At 47.0% G+C, this 15,623-nt stretch overlaps 1 protein-coding gene across 4 annotated transcripts in view; it reads left to right on the forward strand.

Moving 5' to 3' along the window:
• Positions 1-15,623, forward strand: part of HIPK2 (homeodomain interacting protein kinase 2) — a 122,200-nt gene that overhangs the window by 40,601 nt on the left and 65,976 nt on the right. The gene's annotated exons all lie outside the window — the stretch shown is intronic.

Here is a 15,623-nt window from a genome sequence, read left to right on the forward strand (position 1 = left end):
TACGGGAGTTTTGCTTCTTTGCTGCAAATGGATGAGAGTCATCCCTTAATCCTAAGCCGGGATGGCTCTTAGAAAGGCTTGTTGGCAATAGGAATATGCTCAGCTCTTGGAGTTTACTTGTGGTGAAAACCATAGTCAATTTGTAAATAACCATAAAATACTGACTGTTGGGGAAAAAAAAAAAAAAAAGAATTTACCATTTACAATTTAGAAAGCCTTTCGCCATTGTCTGTGCTTCCTTCTCTCTGAGACTGTTTCCAGAAGAGGGACTGGATCTGGGGAGTCTACATTTCCTTTCCAAGTCAATACAAGTAGGTTCTTGGTTTCAGAAAGGCCTTAACCTAAACAATTAATCCGTATGTTAGCTGTATCTTCTAGCTTTTGTTTGTAAGTGAAAGCAGGGATTTTTCTAAAACAAGGTTGGCCAAACACACTTTTCTTCCACGCGGGATGCTGTTGGTAGGGATGAACGAGTATTGTCAGTAATTTGGGGTTGGACTGAGGGCCTGTCTGATTCCCACTCTGCTGATTCCCACTCACAGTGATTATAATGACAAGTATGTTGTGCTGGGATAGAGTTTATGACCTCTGCATAGGTGCATGCAAAGCAAATGTGTGAACCAGCTGTATTCCCCTTCAGTCTGTTAAACATTTCAGCAAACGAGCCTCTTCTCGTTTAAGGTCATCGTCTCGACTCCAAGACACAAGTTCCCTTGATAGATGTTCTCCTCAGACCTTCTTTTTGGTACCAAACAGCTTGATTTGGCATCCCAAGAGCCAAGAAAAGCAATTCTACTGCTAGCTCAGGCTAGGGTAAAAGAAGTAAGAAAAAAAAAAAAGCATATTCTTTTAAAGGACAGCTGAATTTAGAAATGTTTAGGCCATGTTTTTGTTACTGTAATTCTGTGAAACAGGAGCAAAGAGGGAAAACGTAATCCTTCTTGATGAACTGATTTAATGAAAATTTGTCCTGGTATCGTGCACAGCTCATCAGCTGGGTTACAGAAAAGCAGGGTAGTTGCTCTCTTTGTAAATAGGAAAGAGCTCTGTCCTATGCATGGAGAGGACTGGGGAAAAAATATCACATGAGTTGTTTTCAGACCCTTTTCCTACTTGATAAACATCCCACCGACAAAACCTTCCTGAGCTCTGAGCTCACTAAGAGTTAATTTTCACAGGAACAGGAACTTTGACAATGTAGCACTGCAGCAGCTGATTTTTATCTGCTTGTCCTTTACTCTGAAGGAGGCCAGAAAAAAATCCCCAGCCCTAGTTTGTACCTCAGAAGAGGCTTATTAAATGAAATACTCTACCTGATGACAGTCCCATCCTCCAGGAGAGACATGTTTCTGTGGTAAATATGCAAAAGCTTTTAGGGTTGCAATTACCTGGCAGACTCGTAAAAAAAAAAAAAAAAAAAAAAAAAAAAAAGATAATACAGGCATTTTGTTGTTGAGTTATCTGTGATTCTGCATTAGCAGCCTAGGTCCCAAGCTGAAAGACAGAAGGGGCAGCCAAAATGAAATATGTGACAGAAAGCAGAAATGAAAGAGAAAAATGGTTCATTCTCAGCGACAAACAAGGAATATTTTTGTGGCAGTCTCTGGGGAGGAAAAGGCTTGATAAAAATTTGCTTTTTATATTTTAAATGTTATTCCTGCCTGGCCTGAAGTTGCAGCTTGTTAAGTTCTGTCTGTCTAATTCCTCTCTTGTTTTCCCTGCCTGAATTGTCGGGAGGAGGGGCAGAAGGGGCAGCAGCTCACTGGGAAAAAAAAAAAAAAAAAAAAAAAAAAAGAATCTTGTTGGGATGAATTACATCGGCAGGGGGCTGCTGATGAAGCTAAATTCAAGTCATGAGGAAAATTTATATTCTTCTTCATTTTCTGATGGGGAAAAATACAGCACAGAATAAAGACCTATTCTGCTCCAAAGAGAAGGAACTTTCAAGCTAGGGGAAACACGGGACTTTATAAAGATTTCATGTGTCTTCCATTTAATTTACACTTGTTTTGCTTGCTAGAGTGTAAAAGACAAGGGGATGACTTCCAGAAATGGCACATTTAAGCTGAATGTGAAGGAAAAGCTTCCTGAGAGTAAAACCTTTTAGACTCTAAGCAGACATGCCAGAGAAGTGACTTGCACATTTAAGGAAAAACTAGGCAGAGCGCTAAGAAATACAACAGAGGTTGGTTCTTAGCTGGAGGTTTTTTATTATGAGCTTTTGGGAGCGAATTCCCAGATCGACCCCCATATTTTAGTAACAATTTTTTTATTTTCCCTCTATCTGTTTTTTTTTTTTTTTTTAAAACACTACTTTCAGGAATGTGGTGGCCAACTCCTTTCAAGTGAGGAGAGTTCTGTGGAGCCCTGGTAATTCTCCCAGCAGTGACTCACAGACATTTCCTGCTCCTGTAAATGATAGGCATGCTTCCTTCTCCCTGAGGTGGAAGACAGAAGGGACTTGAAACAAACTTTGTCTTCTTTCTTGACCAGAATTGGTGTGTTCCAGCAAAATAAGACAGTCCCAGGGCTGCTCTCTCCTCTGCTTGCAGATAGCACAGGAGCCATTTGCCATTGCTGCCATGTAACATGCTCTGAAGATACGCTGAGATCCCCAGGCAGATTTCCTGTGAGCAGGACAGTGGGGAGATGGTGTATAGCATCACTGGAGCAGCTTGAGAGCCCTCACTGAGTGCTCCCACATCAGGAATATTTCTGTCACATCAGGAATATTCCTGTCGGGTTAGGCCAGAAGGACCGCAGTGTTGTTGAGGTGGCATTGCAAAACAGGAGGTATCAAAAAAGGTCAGCAAAATGTCTTTAGTTTAGCAAAACTTCTCTCCCGTCCCTCTCAGAGGACGTAGCCTCCTCCAGGCTAGATCTGCTGCCCTAATTGATACCCCGGAGATTTTCCTCCCTCTCTGCTGACTGTAGGGGACCTGAGGCGGGCCGTGCTGGGCTAATGTGCGCCTCGCATGAACGCCCTCGCCTCTGAGCATCCTCCTCTGGGAACACCAGATCCCCGGTGCCTGCCCCAGCCCTGTGCTTGCTGAAGGGTGATGAGCAGCAGCCAGCACCTGGCTGGAGCAGTGCTGGCACTGACTCTGCCCCTGAATGACCGGGGACCGTGCGCAGGCTGAAGGCCTCAGCCGGAGGAGGTGGGCTTCTTCGGGGAGCAGCCTCCTTCCTCCCGTGCAGCTTCAGTCTGTAAATTCGCCGTGGTATAAACGTGCCTTCTTCAGACCTGCATTTGTCATACGGCGCTCTTGCCTGTGTGTTTTTCCTAAAAAATGCCACAGTCTGAAGGGGAGATCATTCAGGTAGGCTCTGTGGTCTGTTTTTCAGGAGGCCAGAGGGATGAATGACCAGAGACCCCTTCTGGGTTTATAATCCCTGCATGTATAGCTTCTCAGGAAAACTCATATCCTGCAAAATGCAGGGCTCAGGCTTCATCAGATGCCCCCAGACACTGGAGTCAACATTCACACACTACCAAGGAAAGAGGGATACCTTCTGGGAGAGGGACTGACTTCTCTTTGGAGTACTACCACCATGTTACGCTGCCTGCTTGTTTTTTTCTTTGCTGCTCAGCCAAAGCAGCTGCTGTGCTACACCCCAGAGATGACTGCATTTCACTAATTAATGGCATAATCACCTTATGAGATTTAAGTCTTTCAGAATTTGCAAAGTAAATAGTGGCTGTCACCCCTGCACTGTTAATGGATAAGTGTAGTTTTGATGCCTTGTTCTCCAGAGGCTTTGGTATGTGGCATGTCTGGCCATGGGCTGAGACGTCTGCAGTGTGGGTAAGTGGCCTTTGATCAGGTGGTTTGATAACAGAGAATGAAACTGAGCGTCAGTTTGAGGAGGTGGTTATCTCTGTCGGTCTCACTGCAAGAAGATACACAGGCAAGAAGTGCTCTGCGCATGGTGTCGGCTGCTGAGTGCCTTGTGTAGCAAACAGTGAGGTGCGCGGGTGGCTTTTAGCTCTGCACGCTTCGCCAGGTGAGCACTGGTCCTGAGGAATGCCGGGGGCTAAGCTGTCTGTGTCCCCTCCATCCTGCCACACGTGGACATCAGGTATCATCCTCCAGCCACACGCAGCAAGGTGGATTCCTGAGCAGCGTCGCCGCCTCCTCCCCATCGTGTGACTCACGTCGTCCTGGCCAAAACTGCCCTTCCAGTGAGGCAGCAGTAATGGCAGCAGGGATAGGCTGTGCTTATTAGGTTAGTCAGTGCGCTGGCATCTGTTAAGTCCTTGTATAACAGTGCTAATGCACTTAAATTTCAAAATCTTCTGCCGCTCTGGACTTGCAAAATCATCTCTGGGTGCTGCCTGGCCCTCACTGCTGCAGCGCTGTTTTCTCGTGTATATCTACTTCAGCTGCACATTTCCAGGGGTGAGAAGCTCGCAGTCATTTCTGCTGCTCCAAAAGGATCACGAAGGAGCTGCACATCTCGTTGCTGACACCGTATCGTGGCCAAAAGGGGTGTTCAGTGGACGGATGGTAGGCACAGGGCTGCATTTCCAGCACCAAGCACCCGCCCAGCCCCTCGAGCTGACCTCTCCCCGCTTGTATGCAGAGGAGGACTGGAAATGCACTGACACGGGCAGTTCCCCTCTTCCTTCTAGTTTCTTACTGCATTGCAAAGATTCGTGACTGAAGTATGACAACACTTTGCATGAGAGCATCTGACAGCACGCAGACTCATACCCTTTCAGCAGCCGAGACTCGGTTTCACTCAGTGGTGATACGCCTGTTAGGGTTACAGGCTTGCAGGACACTGTGGAAGGCTTTGTGAAGGAAAGCAGCCTTCCAACTGCACTATTTTCAGCAGTCTTTCATTTCTTTCCCAAGGACACCAGAGTTTGGAGTTGTTGTTTTCAGAACCAAAATCCAGCAGAAATGTTTTTGCAAAACCAACACCAGGATTAATTGAATCTCGGTTTCTTTGTATCCAGACCACCAAGCCTTGGAAGGGAACAGACACTCAGCTGAAAGCTTTTGGCTTTGTCCCATCTCTGTGATAGTCAGGCCAGGTTGGTTTTTGGTTTTACAAAAGTGAAGCGAAGACAGTTCTTTGCCAAGATCCTTTGTGTATAAATCACCCCAGAGCAGGCATGGTAAACAGGTGGTGTGCCCATGATGCATCCAGCAGAAGATATGCAGTGTGTATTCCAAAATAACTCCTTTTCTGGAGTCTAATTTAAAACAGAAAAGCCTATGCTTCAGCCTAAACAATATCTTCAGACTAGAGTGTCCCCAGGGTTTTTTTTGCTGAAACCTTCTAACAATTTCCCTAGGCTTTTTGCTCTGAGCAGACATCGCAGCTGCCCCTTTGTCCTGGCCACGTTACTGATCTGCCCCTCTCTGCCCCTGCCTCTCCTGCTCGTGATGCTGGGGATGGGCTGAGGAGAGGGAGAAGTCTTGTGCTGCTCCCTTTTGGCTCATCCTTGTCTGAACAGTGGAAAATGCAAATATCTGAGTGCTGGGCCAGTTCCTTTTGGCCCCGCTGCCCTCCCTCAAACCAGCTCCTGCGCAGCAAAGATGTGGGGTGGCAGTAATGATTCCTCCTGCAGATCCCAGCCTCATGGTGCTGTGTGTCGATAGGCAGGGACCATTTGTGGCTGTAGCTGAGGGACAGGGACCCGAGTGGCCACCAGCAGCAGCTCGGAGGGTCCGGTTTGGCATGAGCTGGTGCAGGTGAGGGACCAGTTCCTGACAAGTCAGCTGCAGCTTCACAACTTTGTCCAGCAGGAGGAAACACCACAGCTCAAAGGCACAAGGAAAACGTTGGCAATGTCCCGCTAAGCACAGATTAAATAAATAAATAAATAAATAAAAATTTGGGCTTCTACAATCCCCGTAAATTGCTGGAACAGCCAGAGACCCTAAGAGCACCCCAAAATCTGGGCTGCAGGCCCCCTGTTAACCATACCATGCCCTTCCCACATTTCTTTTCCCTTGTTCATCGTTGCTAGAGCGATTTGCGTCGAGAAGAGTGTTTGTTTCTGAGGAGTTCCTCGTTTCCAGCTGTTTACCTTCCCCACCTGAAATTACAAGCTCCGTTAACAGCAGATACAGGAAAGGATAGATCACGGCCTTGGGTGCAGGGAAAGTGGCACTTTCTGGCGTGGAAATATCACTTCAAACACGGCCACGTTTAAGCTCCAGCTTTCGAGAGGGCTTGCGAGGAGGAGGCAGTGAGCAAACACACTCCCTTACCAACCTTCCACCTGAAACAATCTCAGAGCTCCTGGCACAGCCGTCCACGAGCCCTTCTGATTAACCCAGCGCTGACTCCTGGACTGCTCCCTGCCTTCTCTGCACCCGCTGCCAGAGGCGTTTTGGTAGCCCCGGGAGGAGCAGCGAGGGGCTAGGAAGTGCCAGGCCCCCCTCTGGAGGTTGCCCACGTGTGCTCTGGGGGTTTAGAGGGTTTTTGTTTTGTTGTTGTCTCCTGCTGCGGCGTCTCTCACATCATCACCAAAACAAGACTGTCACAGGATTTCCTGCCTTCTATTTTTCTAGTGAGCAGGGGCCGGCTGCCATCGGTGTCAGCTGTGTGCACCAAAGACCTACAGGTTGGTCTCTGCCCCGAGTTGCTTGCTTCTGCGGCTTCAGGTTCACCCTCCTTTCTCTCCTCCCACCCACGTCGCTTCCTCACCAAACGCGAAGGAAGCGCAGTGGGGCAGAAGGTGCCCGGCTCTTCGCCTGGGGCAGCTGCTCCTCTCACAGCGGTCAGCAGAGGAGAAAGCGCTGTGGTTGTGCAGTGGTTTCCTCTGTCCCTCTGCTCTTGTTTCAGGGCCCGTTGGGGCCCATGCACTGCCTGGCTCTCAGCAGCGCTGGCTGACAAGAAGCAGAAAGAGGTGACGGGCGGTTGGCTTGCCATCAGTGCTCCCAGAGCAAAAATCAGTCGAATTAGTAGGAGATTCATCATCCACGCATCCAAATATGAAAGGGGCATTAGCAACACAATTTGCACAGGCTTTCAGGGATGCTTTGCTCAAGTAGCACATACTTAAAAATCCTATCAGGCTTTTGCATCCGTAACATCTCCCCTGCACATTTGCTCACTGCAGGCAAGAGATTGGTGTGTATCACAGAGGAAGCTGGCTGTGTACATCTGTGCGTTTATTAGGGTCACAAGTTTTAGGCCCCAGCATGGTGGGACTGAGAAGCTGTATTACACCAAAGAGCAATTTCTGATTGGAAAGCATTTCAACTCTGCTGCTTACTGTCTATGAAGTTAGGAAAGTGACTGACGATGGTTCATACGTGAACGAGTCATTACAAGAAGAGAGAAATGACCTGAAGATGCTTTAATTGCAATGGGTTCCCCAGTGTCAGGCCCCTTAATGCTGTCATTTCAGTCCCCAATGTTTGTGTCTTAACTTCCTGAGCCAGTTGCTGCACTGGTGGTGCTTCAAATTAGCCTAAGTGAATGTAAGTGCAGCTGGTTCTCAGGTGGGGCTCAGTAATTTTCTTTCTCCAGGTCCTGCTGGGGAAAATGAGCATCTCTCTAGCACCCGAGAGTTGTTACCTTGCTTGAAAAACACTAATCTTGTGGCCTGGCTTAAGCTGAGGTACAGCCACAGCTGTTACCTGTTTAAGTAGGAAGCTTAAGAAAATCACAGAATCAGAGAATATCCCGAGTTGGCAGGGACCAACAAGGATCATCGAGTCTAACTCCTGGCTCTGTGTGGGGCCACCCAAAAGTCAGTCTGAGAGCATTGTCCAGTGGTGTAACACTTCTCAGGCTCTGGCAGGCTCAGTGTCTTTTTCCTTTTAGGCCAGATCATAAAAAAAGGCTATTCTGCAGTATTTTACAATGGGGAGAAGAAAAAAAAAAAAAAGAAGAGAGGTATGTATATATACTGTGAGAGAGCCTCAGCTCTAAGAGAATAAATAAAAGGGAGGTGGCTCTAGGAAGCTGGAGAGGGGGTGGGCAGAAAGGAGAAATCCTGTTGCAGAGGATGGTTACCTGGAGGTCACTATTCCCTGCGTATGGAAAGGCGTAGGAGGAAAGAAGATGAGGTTTCACCCTCCTTGCTCTCTGAAGGCTTTAAAAACAGGATAGCTGATTTCCAAACAAAACAGCGTGCTTCTTCTGTGACAAGCTGGAAAATAAACTGTGAGTCTCTGAGTGGCAGCTTGACCTCTGCCTTCCCCTTACTGAAGGACAGAAGTAATTTCAGTTATTGTTTTACTTGCACAGACACAAGTTATGCTGTGCTGACAGGTTTTGCCTTTATTTTGCCACGACTATATAGTATTGTTGTTTAGGGGCACGTTCAGATCCTGTTCTTTCCACCCTGCTTCTGCTGATTTGCGTTAGTTTTAACCTGGTGTAGCAGACTTCTACCTCCTTCAAAACTTGTTGTACCCCTTGAAAGGCTCTGTTTGGAGGGTAAATGCAGGGTAAGGTACAGAGGGTTTGACCTGGGTCTGACTGAAGAGAACTTGAATGAAGAACTTGGGTTAACTCTTCCTCATATATATTTTTTTTATTTTTATTTTTGTAACCACTGCAATTTGTAGCAAGTTCCAAGCAGAACCTCTCAAACATAAGCGTAGTGCAATGGGCCTGATGGGATGTGAGAAATGCTGAAAGTTTCTTATCACAGAATTTCTAGGTTGGAAGAGACCTCAATATCATCGAGTCCAACCTCTGACCTAACGCTAACAGTCCCCACTAAACCATATCCCTAAGCTCTACATCTAAATGTCTTTTAAAGACCTCCAGGGATGGTGACTCCACCACTTCCCTGGGCAGCCTGTTCCAATGCCTCACAACCCTTTCGGTAAAGAAAGGGTTCTTAGTGTCATCACTGAGCTTCTCCCTTTGCAGAAGGCTTGGAGCAGTCTTGGATGACTTTGGTGACTTGCTCAGCTCCTGAACCCAGGACGCTCACCACCTGAAGTGTTGGAGAATTGGGAAAATGGTCTGTTCCAGCAGCTGGTGCTCACATAAAAGCAGGCAACAAAAAGCTAGCAAGGTTTCGGTTAACTTGGTAACAGGAGCGGTACTGCAATGAGTTGGTGTCTTTAACTGGAAGTCTTGGGATGAGCTCACTCATGCTAGTACTGCTGAGCAATACCACGTTTTCTCCCCGTCCACCCAAAGGTGTCTGTTGCTGTTTACCTTAGGCTGCCTTCCCCAGAAGCTGTGTTTTCTGCAGCGGGGGCTGTGTTTACAGCACCTAACACACAACCATTTTTGTGGCTGAGGCCCTCAGACAGAAGGGTAGCAGAGTACAAACAGCCCTCAAACAGAAAGGTAGCGCTGGGAGACGTGACTGCAGGGGTTAGCACGCACGGCTGGGGGACAGCTGGCGTGCAGGAGAGCTGCTGACCTTCCCCCTGTCCTCCTCGGTCAGGGCTCCTGCTTCAACCAGTTGCTTCCACGCAGAGCTGGGCGCTGGAAAGAAAGTCCAGGGTGGTAGGGGTGGAAGGAGGATCTGATGGCTTAGACAAAATAAATGGAAACTTTTTTTTTTCTTCCCCAAAAGAATGTTTTGCTTGCCAGTGGGAAGCTGCAAACAGGGTAGTCATCCAAGAGGGTAATGGAATATTTCCCTGACCCTCAAAACAATGTTAAGAGGGACAGATGAAATCTAAAAGGTAAACACATTCAGCTGAGGCTAGCTGAATTTCCTGGTTACTATGCTGAAAAAGTTAATGATGAAACACTGCCAGTTGTTTCGGCAGGTAAAAGGAAGTAATGGTGCAGGCCTGTATCTAAAACAAAATAAATAAAGTTTACCTAAGAGATCTTGTCCCTGTAGCTGTCAAAAACACAGCTCCTGCCATTGTTAACAATGTAAATCAGTGGTTCAGGAGGGCTGCATGGGTACAAACAAAAGGATAAGCTTGCCATGTCACTGTTCCTGTAAAGCTCTTCTGGAGGTTTCTTTGATAACACCTATCTCCTCGTAGCAGGTGTGTGAGGGACCCAGGAAGGGAGAGGTAGCACGGGCTGGAGCCTACGTAGCTGTGCTGATACGCGTATGGAGATGTCGCTTCCAAGCGTATTCCTTTGTAAGTGAGGTCAAAATATAGCGTGATGTGCGAGATATATAATGAGTGAGAGGAAGAAAGACATGCTAACTGGGTTGGAAGATAACATTTTGTCTTCTGAATGGGTTCTTGTTATTGCCACCGATTGTTACTTTCAGAAAAAAAAATATGTTGAAATTATTCTTTTCTCTCTATTGTTTAGCTCTTGTTCTCAGCTTTGTTATGGCCACAAAGAGATGATAAAAATGGATTGGCACAAAGTTGGGTTTCGTGTATCATTTAGAGACAGGTTTAGAGTTATGTTTTCAGCCCTTAGCACTTTGATAGGGTCTGTTCTTCATTTTGAAAATAGCAATAAAAGAGTAAAGAACATAAGAAAACACAATTTTTTTTTAATGAAATTGTCAGTGCTGGTTTGAACTTTGTCTCTGATCTGTATGAAGTCTCTGAACTGTGCAGTTGGAAGAAAGCAGATAGAAAAGAGAGAGAAAATGTCCATGTTCCTGGCTACTTTAGACAGTAATAAAAAGCCCCCAAAGTGTTACTTGTTTTTAATCTGTGTATTTATGTCTATATAAATCCACTGAGAATAAACGTTTGTTAGATTTAGAGAATTACCTTTCTGCATCAGTACCTATGATCTAGCACAAAAGAAACTAAACTTAAGCTTCTGCAAATTGCCCTCTTGGCTTCCAAAGGCATGGGTAACATTAAAGCATGATCTGAACTGGAATTAAAGCGAGGAGTGGTGGTAAATGGGTGTGAAATGTTCCTGTGTGGTGATTGGAGGCACTGTGTGTGCAAAGGGAGATGGCTCACATTGAAGCTGAAGGACCAACCTGCAGCGTTTGGCAGCATGGTGTTGTGACACGGTTGCCAACCTCTGACCTTGGTGGTGGGTGTCTTTCCATGGGGACCTTGAACGAGTCCATGCCTTCAGCCTCCTCCTCAGAGAGAGTTGAAGAAATCTCCCCAGCTGCTTCTCCCCAGCAGCTGGAGAAGTGCAGTAGTGCCTGTCCTACCTGTAAGTTGTCAGGGTATTTTCCTAACAGCCTCAATGCGCTTCTTGGGTCTGGAGGGCAGCAAATACAGAAGTTGGGAGAGAAGCAGCAGGAGCAAACCCAGGGCAACAGAGTTTAGTTCTGATAAAAGCCATGGATGGCAAAGGTCAGAGTTGCTTGAGGCAACTGATACAGCAACGTGAACTGCTCCTCTCAGCCCGATTCTGCCATGTGGTTTCACGTGGGATTTGAAGAGATTAATTTCCAGCTCAAGGTGTGTGCTTTCAAGCAGCCCTGGAGCTCCAGCTCCTAGACAAGCTCACAGCTTTTATGTTAGCCTGTGGCTACAGAAATGGATTACTGCCCTCAAAATGGCATTTTAAGTCATGTAAGGATCTCGTGTGCAGCACATAACTACAGTCCTCAGTTTTGCAAGGGGGATGTCAAGGTGGTCCACTGACAAGGAAGAAAGAAGATGCTGCTTGTTCTGCCTGCACAAAATGCCCCTGATTATTATTATTATTTATTTATTTTTGTCTTGCACAGTTCAAATTGAACGGTGAGTGAGGACCTAGAGCTAGGGAAGCAGGGAGGCTGGGAAATGCTGACTTAAATCTTCAGAGCTGTGGGTACGCTCAGGCAGCTTGTAGAATAGCCACTTCCATTGCATTTCCCCCATGCTTCTGCCTCTTTTTCCCTCCTGAGAGGGATCCACATTGTTGGGTCTTTCCCTTCTGCACCAGGAACAGCATGTTTGCTTTCTATGTTGTTTCCTCTTGTAGGTTTAAGGTTAGGCTTCAAGCTTTGCTGCTGTCGTGTCTCCTGTCAGTGATGTGGCCAGGCGGTGGGGTATATCTCTTCACGATGCTTTGAAATGGCCGCGGCACTCTTGGTTGCGTGCCCACACAACAACGTGCCATGGCTTCCACAAGATGGCTGCTGTGGTGGCCTAGCTGGCCTGGCCCCTGCTGGCCTCCAGCAGGGGAGGGAGGACCAAGTCGCTTCAAAACCATGGTAGAAAGGATAGGAGATGGCCGTGGCTGCTGCAAGGCCTGAGCTTGCTTCCCATAGTGCTGCGGGCAGCCTGCACGATGAGGGCATGACTGGCTGGGAGCTTAAGGGCTTCCTTATCTGTGCGGCATGGCACAGGCCCATGGCAGCGCGTAATTAATAACGATAACTAGCCCTCCTTATGCAACCAGGGAATGTCTGACAGCGTTAGTAGGTGGTTGCTCAACAACAAGGCATGTTACGACTAACCAGCTGGGACCAATTACGAAAGCCTCAGCGGTGCTAGCAAGCGCCTGCCTGCTCGCATCCTCCGACTAAGTTGGGAAGACGAGTGACTGCTCTGCAACATGTGGGCAGCCTCACGGCCTGCTGGCATGCGGAGTTTGACTGAAGCTCAGCCACCACATCGAGCGTGGGGTGTGTGCACGCTCCGGGCTGTGCCTGCTGGTCACTGACCAGCTGTGGCTCCCTGCATCGGGGCTGTCTGTAGCTCGTGCTCCCAGATTTGGGGTGGGGAAGTGCCCCCAGGGGCTGCACCACCACCACCTCCCTCCCTACTCAGCAGCTTCTCCCAGCCCCTCACCGCTGCAGCAGCATCCATCCATTCCCAGGACCTACCCACAGCGAGCAGCTGCAGCGAAAAGCAGGAGCTCCCACTCACAGCTTCCTCATCGATGCTTAGTTGCTACACGAAGATTTCAAGAGTGTGCGACTAAAACATAAAATGAAGCAAAAGACTAAGTGGCACTGCACAGAAGAGAGGGGAGGGAAAAACACTGAATCATTGTCCAAAAGGTGCAGCCATTAGAGAATAATAATAGTTTTTGTCTGTGGTGCAGCTGGGGCCATGGATGCAGAAGGAAGGTCCTCAGTGACCTGTGCAATGGCTCTGTTTGTTTAATGTATGAAAACAAAGAACTGAAAAGCAGACAGGGCCCTTTGCAGATACTGCTGCTGTCTCGGTTCCTGTATCTGTGCCCTCTCTTGCTGCGTGCGTGTGCGTTTTCATGCTCCAAATCAACTAATCACAGCTACATGCTCTTGGATGCCTTCAGTTTTGCATCTCCTTCGCTGTGCCGGGGCACTCCCAGGTTGTAGAATTACTATTTTTGTAATTTAGAAACTACAACAAATAACGTGAAGTCAAACGGTTACTATTTTATTGTCTGTTTCTGCAACTGTCCTTCAGAACGAGCTTGTAGTAATGACATTATTCCCACCCCTCCACCCTGACCTCAGTCTTTTTCTATCCATTTAGCGAATGCTGCAGCTTGCTCTGTTTTTAATGGGTGGGAATCAATGTGGCTTTTTAAAATTGGATTCTCTCTGCCTGCACAAACAAAATCAATGGTGTTATTGAGCATGTGCAGGGCTGTGTGAACAGGAGCAAGCCAGCGGAGTTTGCTGCCTCAGTGAGGAAGGGGCAAAGCTTGTAGCTCACGCTGGGAGGATCAGGCTTTATTTCTGTGATTTTTGGTAAGGGCTGATGAGCAGCTCAGCACTTTACAGAAAGCAAGGTCTAGGGAGCACTCTTCATCAGATTAATAAGATTTTTAAGGTGATCAGCATGCTGCTGTACAATGGACTAAAGCCAGAGCAGTTTGAGTGCTGGCAGGAGGTTTGAACATCCCAGTAAAATGAGATTTGATCTGAACCGTACTTTAGTTTGGTATCAATTAAAAACTGGGTTTTCCCCACCTCATTTTGCTCCTGCTGTGGCCTGGTCAGAGACCAGAGGTCTCTGAGCTGAGTTTCAGAGGGAGCATCAGGGATGAGTTCTTGCCTTGTCCAAGCAAAGTGTTTGTACCCAAACAAAGGGGATGGGGGATTTGTATACCCGTGTTTTTTTTGTTGTTTTTTTCTTTTGTGGGGGAATGCGTTCACTAATGCTGAGCTGTCTGGGAAACTCAACTGACAGAATTGTTTATGGCCTAGGGAGATGGGGGAAGGGCAGATTACAGATGGATGGTTTTGGTGTTTTGTTTTGTTTTTTTTCCTACTTCTTCAGGGATAATCATCAGATTTAACATTTTATTGTATGGTGTGGGAGGGATGGTCTCTTCCAGCATGTTCTCTTGGAGACATCAGTGTCATGTGTAAGCCCTGGTTCACAAGGCTGTGGAAGATCACTTGTGAAAGTGAATTAAATGATACAGAATATTTTCAATTAAACCCAGCTGGGTAGGTTTATCACAATCCATGAAAGTACCTTGTACTCGCTGGCCTTAAGAGCCTACCAACCACTGCCGCCGGCTGTGTTGGCAGGACAAAGAGCACGCACGGAAAGGAAGTTCAAAATTTATTCCTTGTTGAGTCTTGACCTCCCTGTGCAAACTACCAACACAGCGGGTGTATTTGTCTTCCAGGAATCAGACTGATACTACCAGCCCTGTCAGACGGGATGCCAACAGCCTTCCAGCTGTAGCCAGTTTCAGACACCACTGATACGGGTCAGATTCAAACCAGTGACTTTAGTTTTATGTGAAAGACTCCAGAACCTTTTATCAACCTGCAGGGCCATTCAGTCATTTCGCATAAATGCACATGCCAACGCTTGTTTTGAACACGGCTTTGTTGGAGCACAGCGAGCTCAGTGTTTTGAATGAGAGCAGAAATTTCTGGCTGTATGACAGAATGGGTTTTCTAATGTTCCTGTCAGCTGAGGAGCTCTGGCCTGAAAAGGAAGGGGTGGCAAGAAGGGGACTTTCCTACAGAAAGGCGTGCTTGTTCAGTGTCCTCTGTTCTTCTGGCCAAACAGGGTTAGCTTTAAGATGCTGTCAGCTGAGTGCGGAGCCTGATGAGTGGAAAGGAAGAGTTGTGTTTATGATGGTTTCATGTCTCCGTAGCCGGGAGGAAAACCTGAGCTGGCATTTGGTTCCTGACAGCAAGTTCTGCTGTAGTGCTGCTCATGGATCTGGCTGTGTTACTTCCCAGAGAAACTCTCTGATTTTGGTTTTTGTGACCCACTTCAGGTCTCTTGATTTCGAAGTGCTCAAAATCTCCATCACCCCCGGATTCCATTTGCACGTGGCATGGGAAAGCTTCTAACAAACAAGGAAATGAACCTTCTCCTGCTGTCCCAGTTTGAGCGAGGATTTCTTTATGGCTATCATTTAATTATGAGATTGTGACTGGCCTGGACAAATGAGACAGTTTCAGTATCCTATAATCAGTATGGCTCATCCATGCATACATTATAAAGTATGTAGAGTAGCTATAAATGATGCAAGTACAGTGCTTGGTATGTGTAAGTATATCCTGGTGGGCACCCTTCTTCAGTGTGCAGGCGCTGTCTTATCAGTGCAAGAAGCTTGTGATCATCACATACCCGTTAAAGAAGTGAAAAATGTCTTTATTGGCCTCTTTTCTTTCCTCAGACAACAAAGGTCCTTCTTAGTTTTTTTCAAATGTTGCCAGCAGTGGGGTTTTCTGCAATTTGCAAATCAGTGCAAGAAGCTTCCCGTGGCTGAAATGCATTCAGCAAAGGGTCCAGTTGAACACCAGTTTACCAATCACCTAATTTCCACGTATAATGCAGTTTTTAATCCATACAGCCTTTTTTTCAATATCTACTGCTGAGATTATTAGAATT

This window comes from Aythya fuligula, chromosome 1 (assembly GCF_009819795.1).
Source record: "Aythya fuligula isolate bAytFul2 chromosome 1, bAytFul2.pri, whole genome shotgun sequence".
Taxonomy (NCBI): domain Eukaryota; kingdom Metazoa; phylum Chordata; class Aves; order Anseriformes; family Anatidae; genus Aythya; species Aythya fuligula.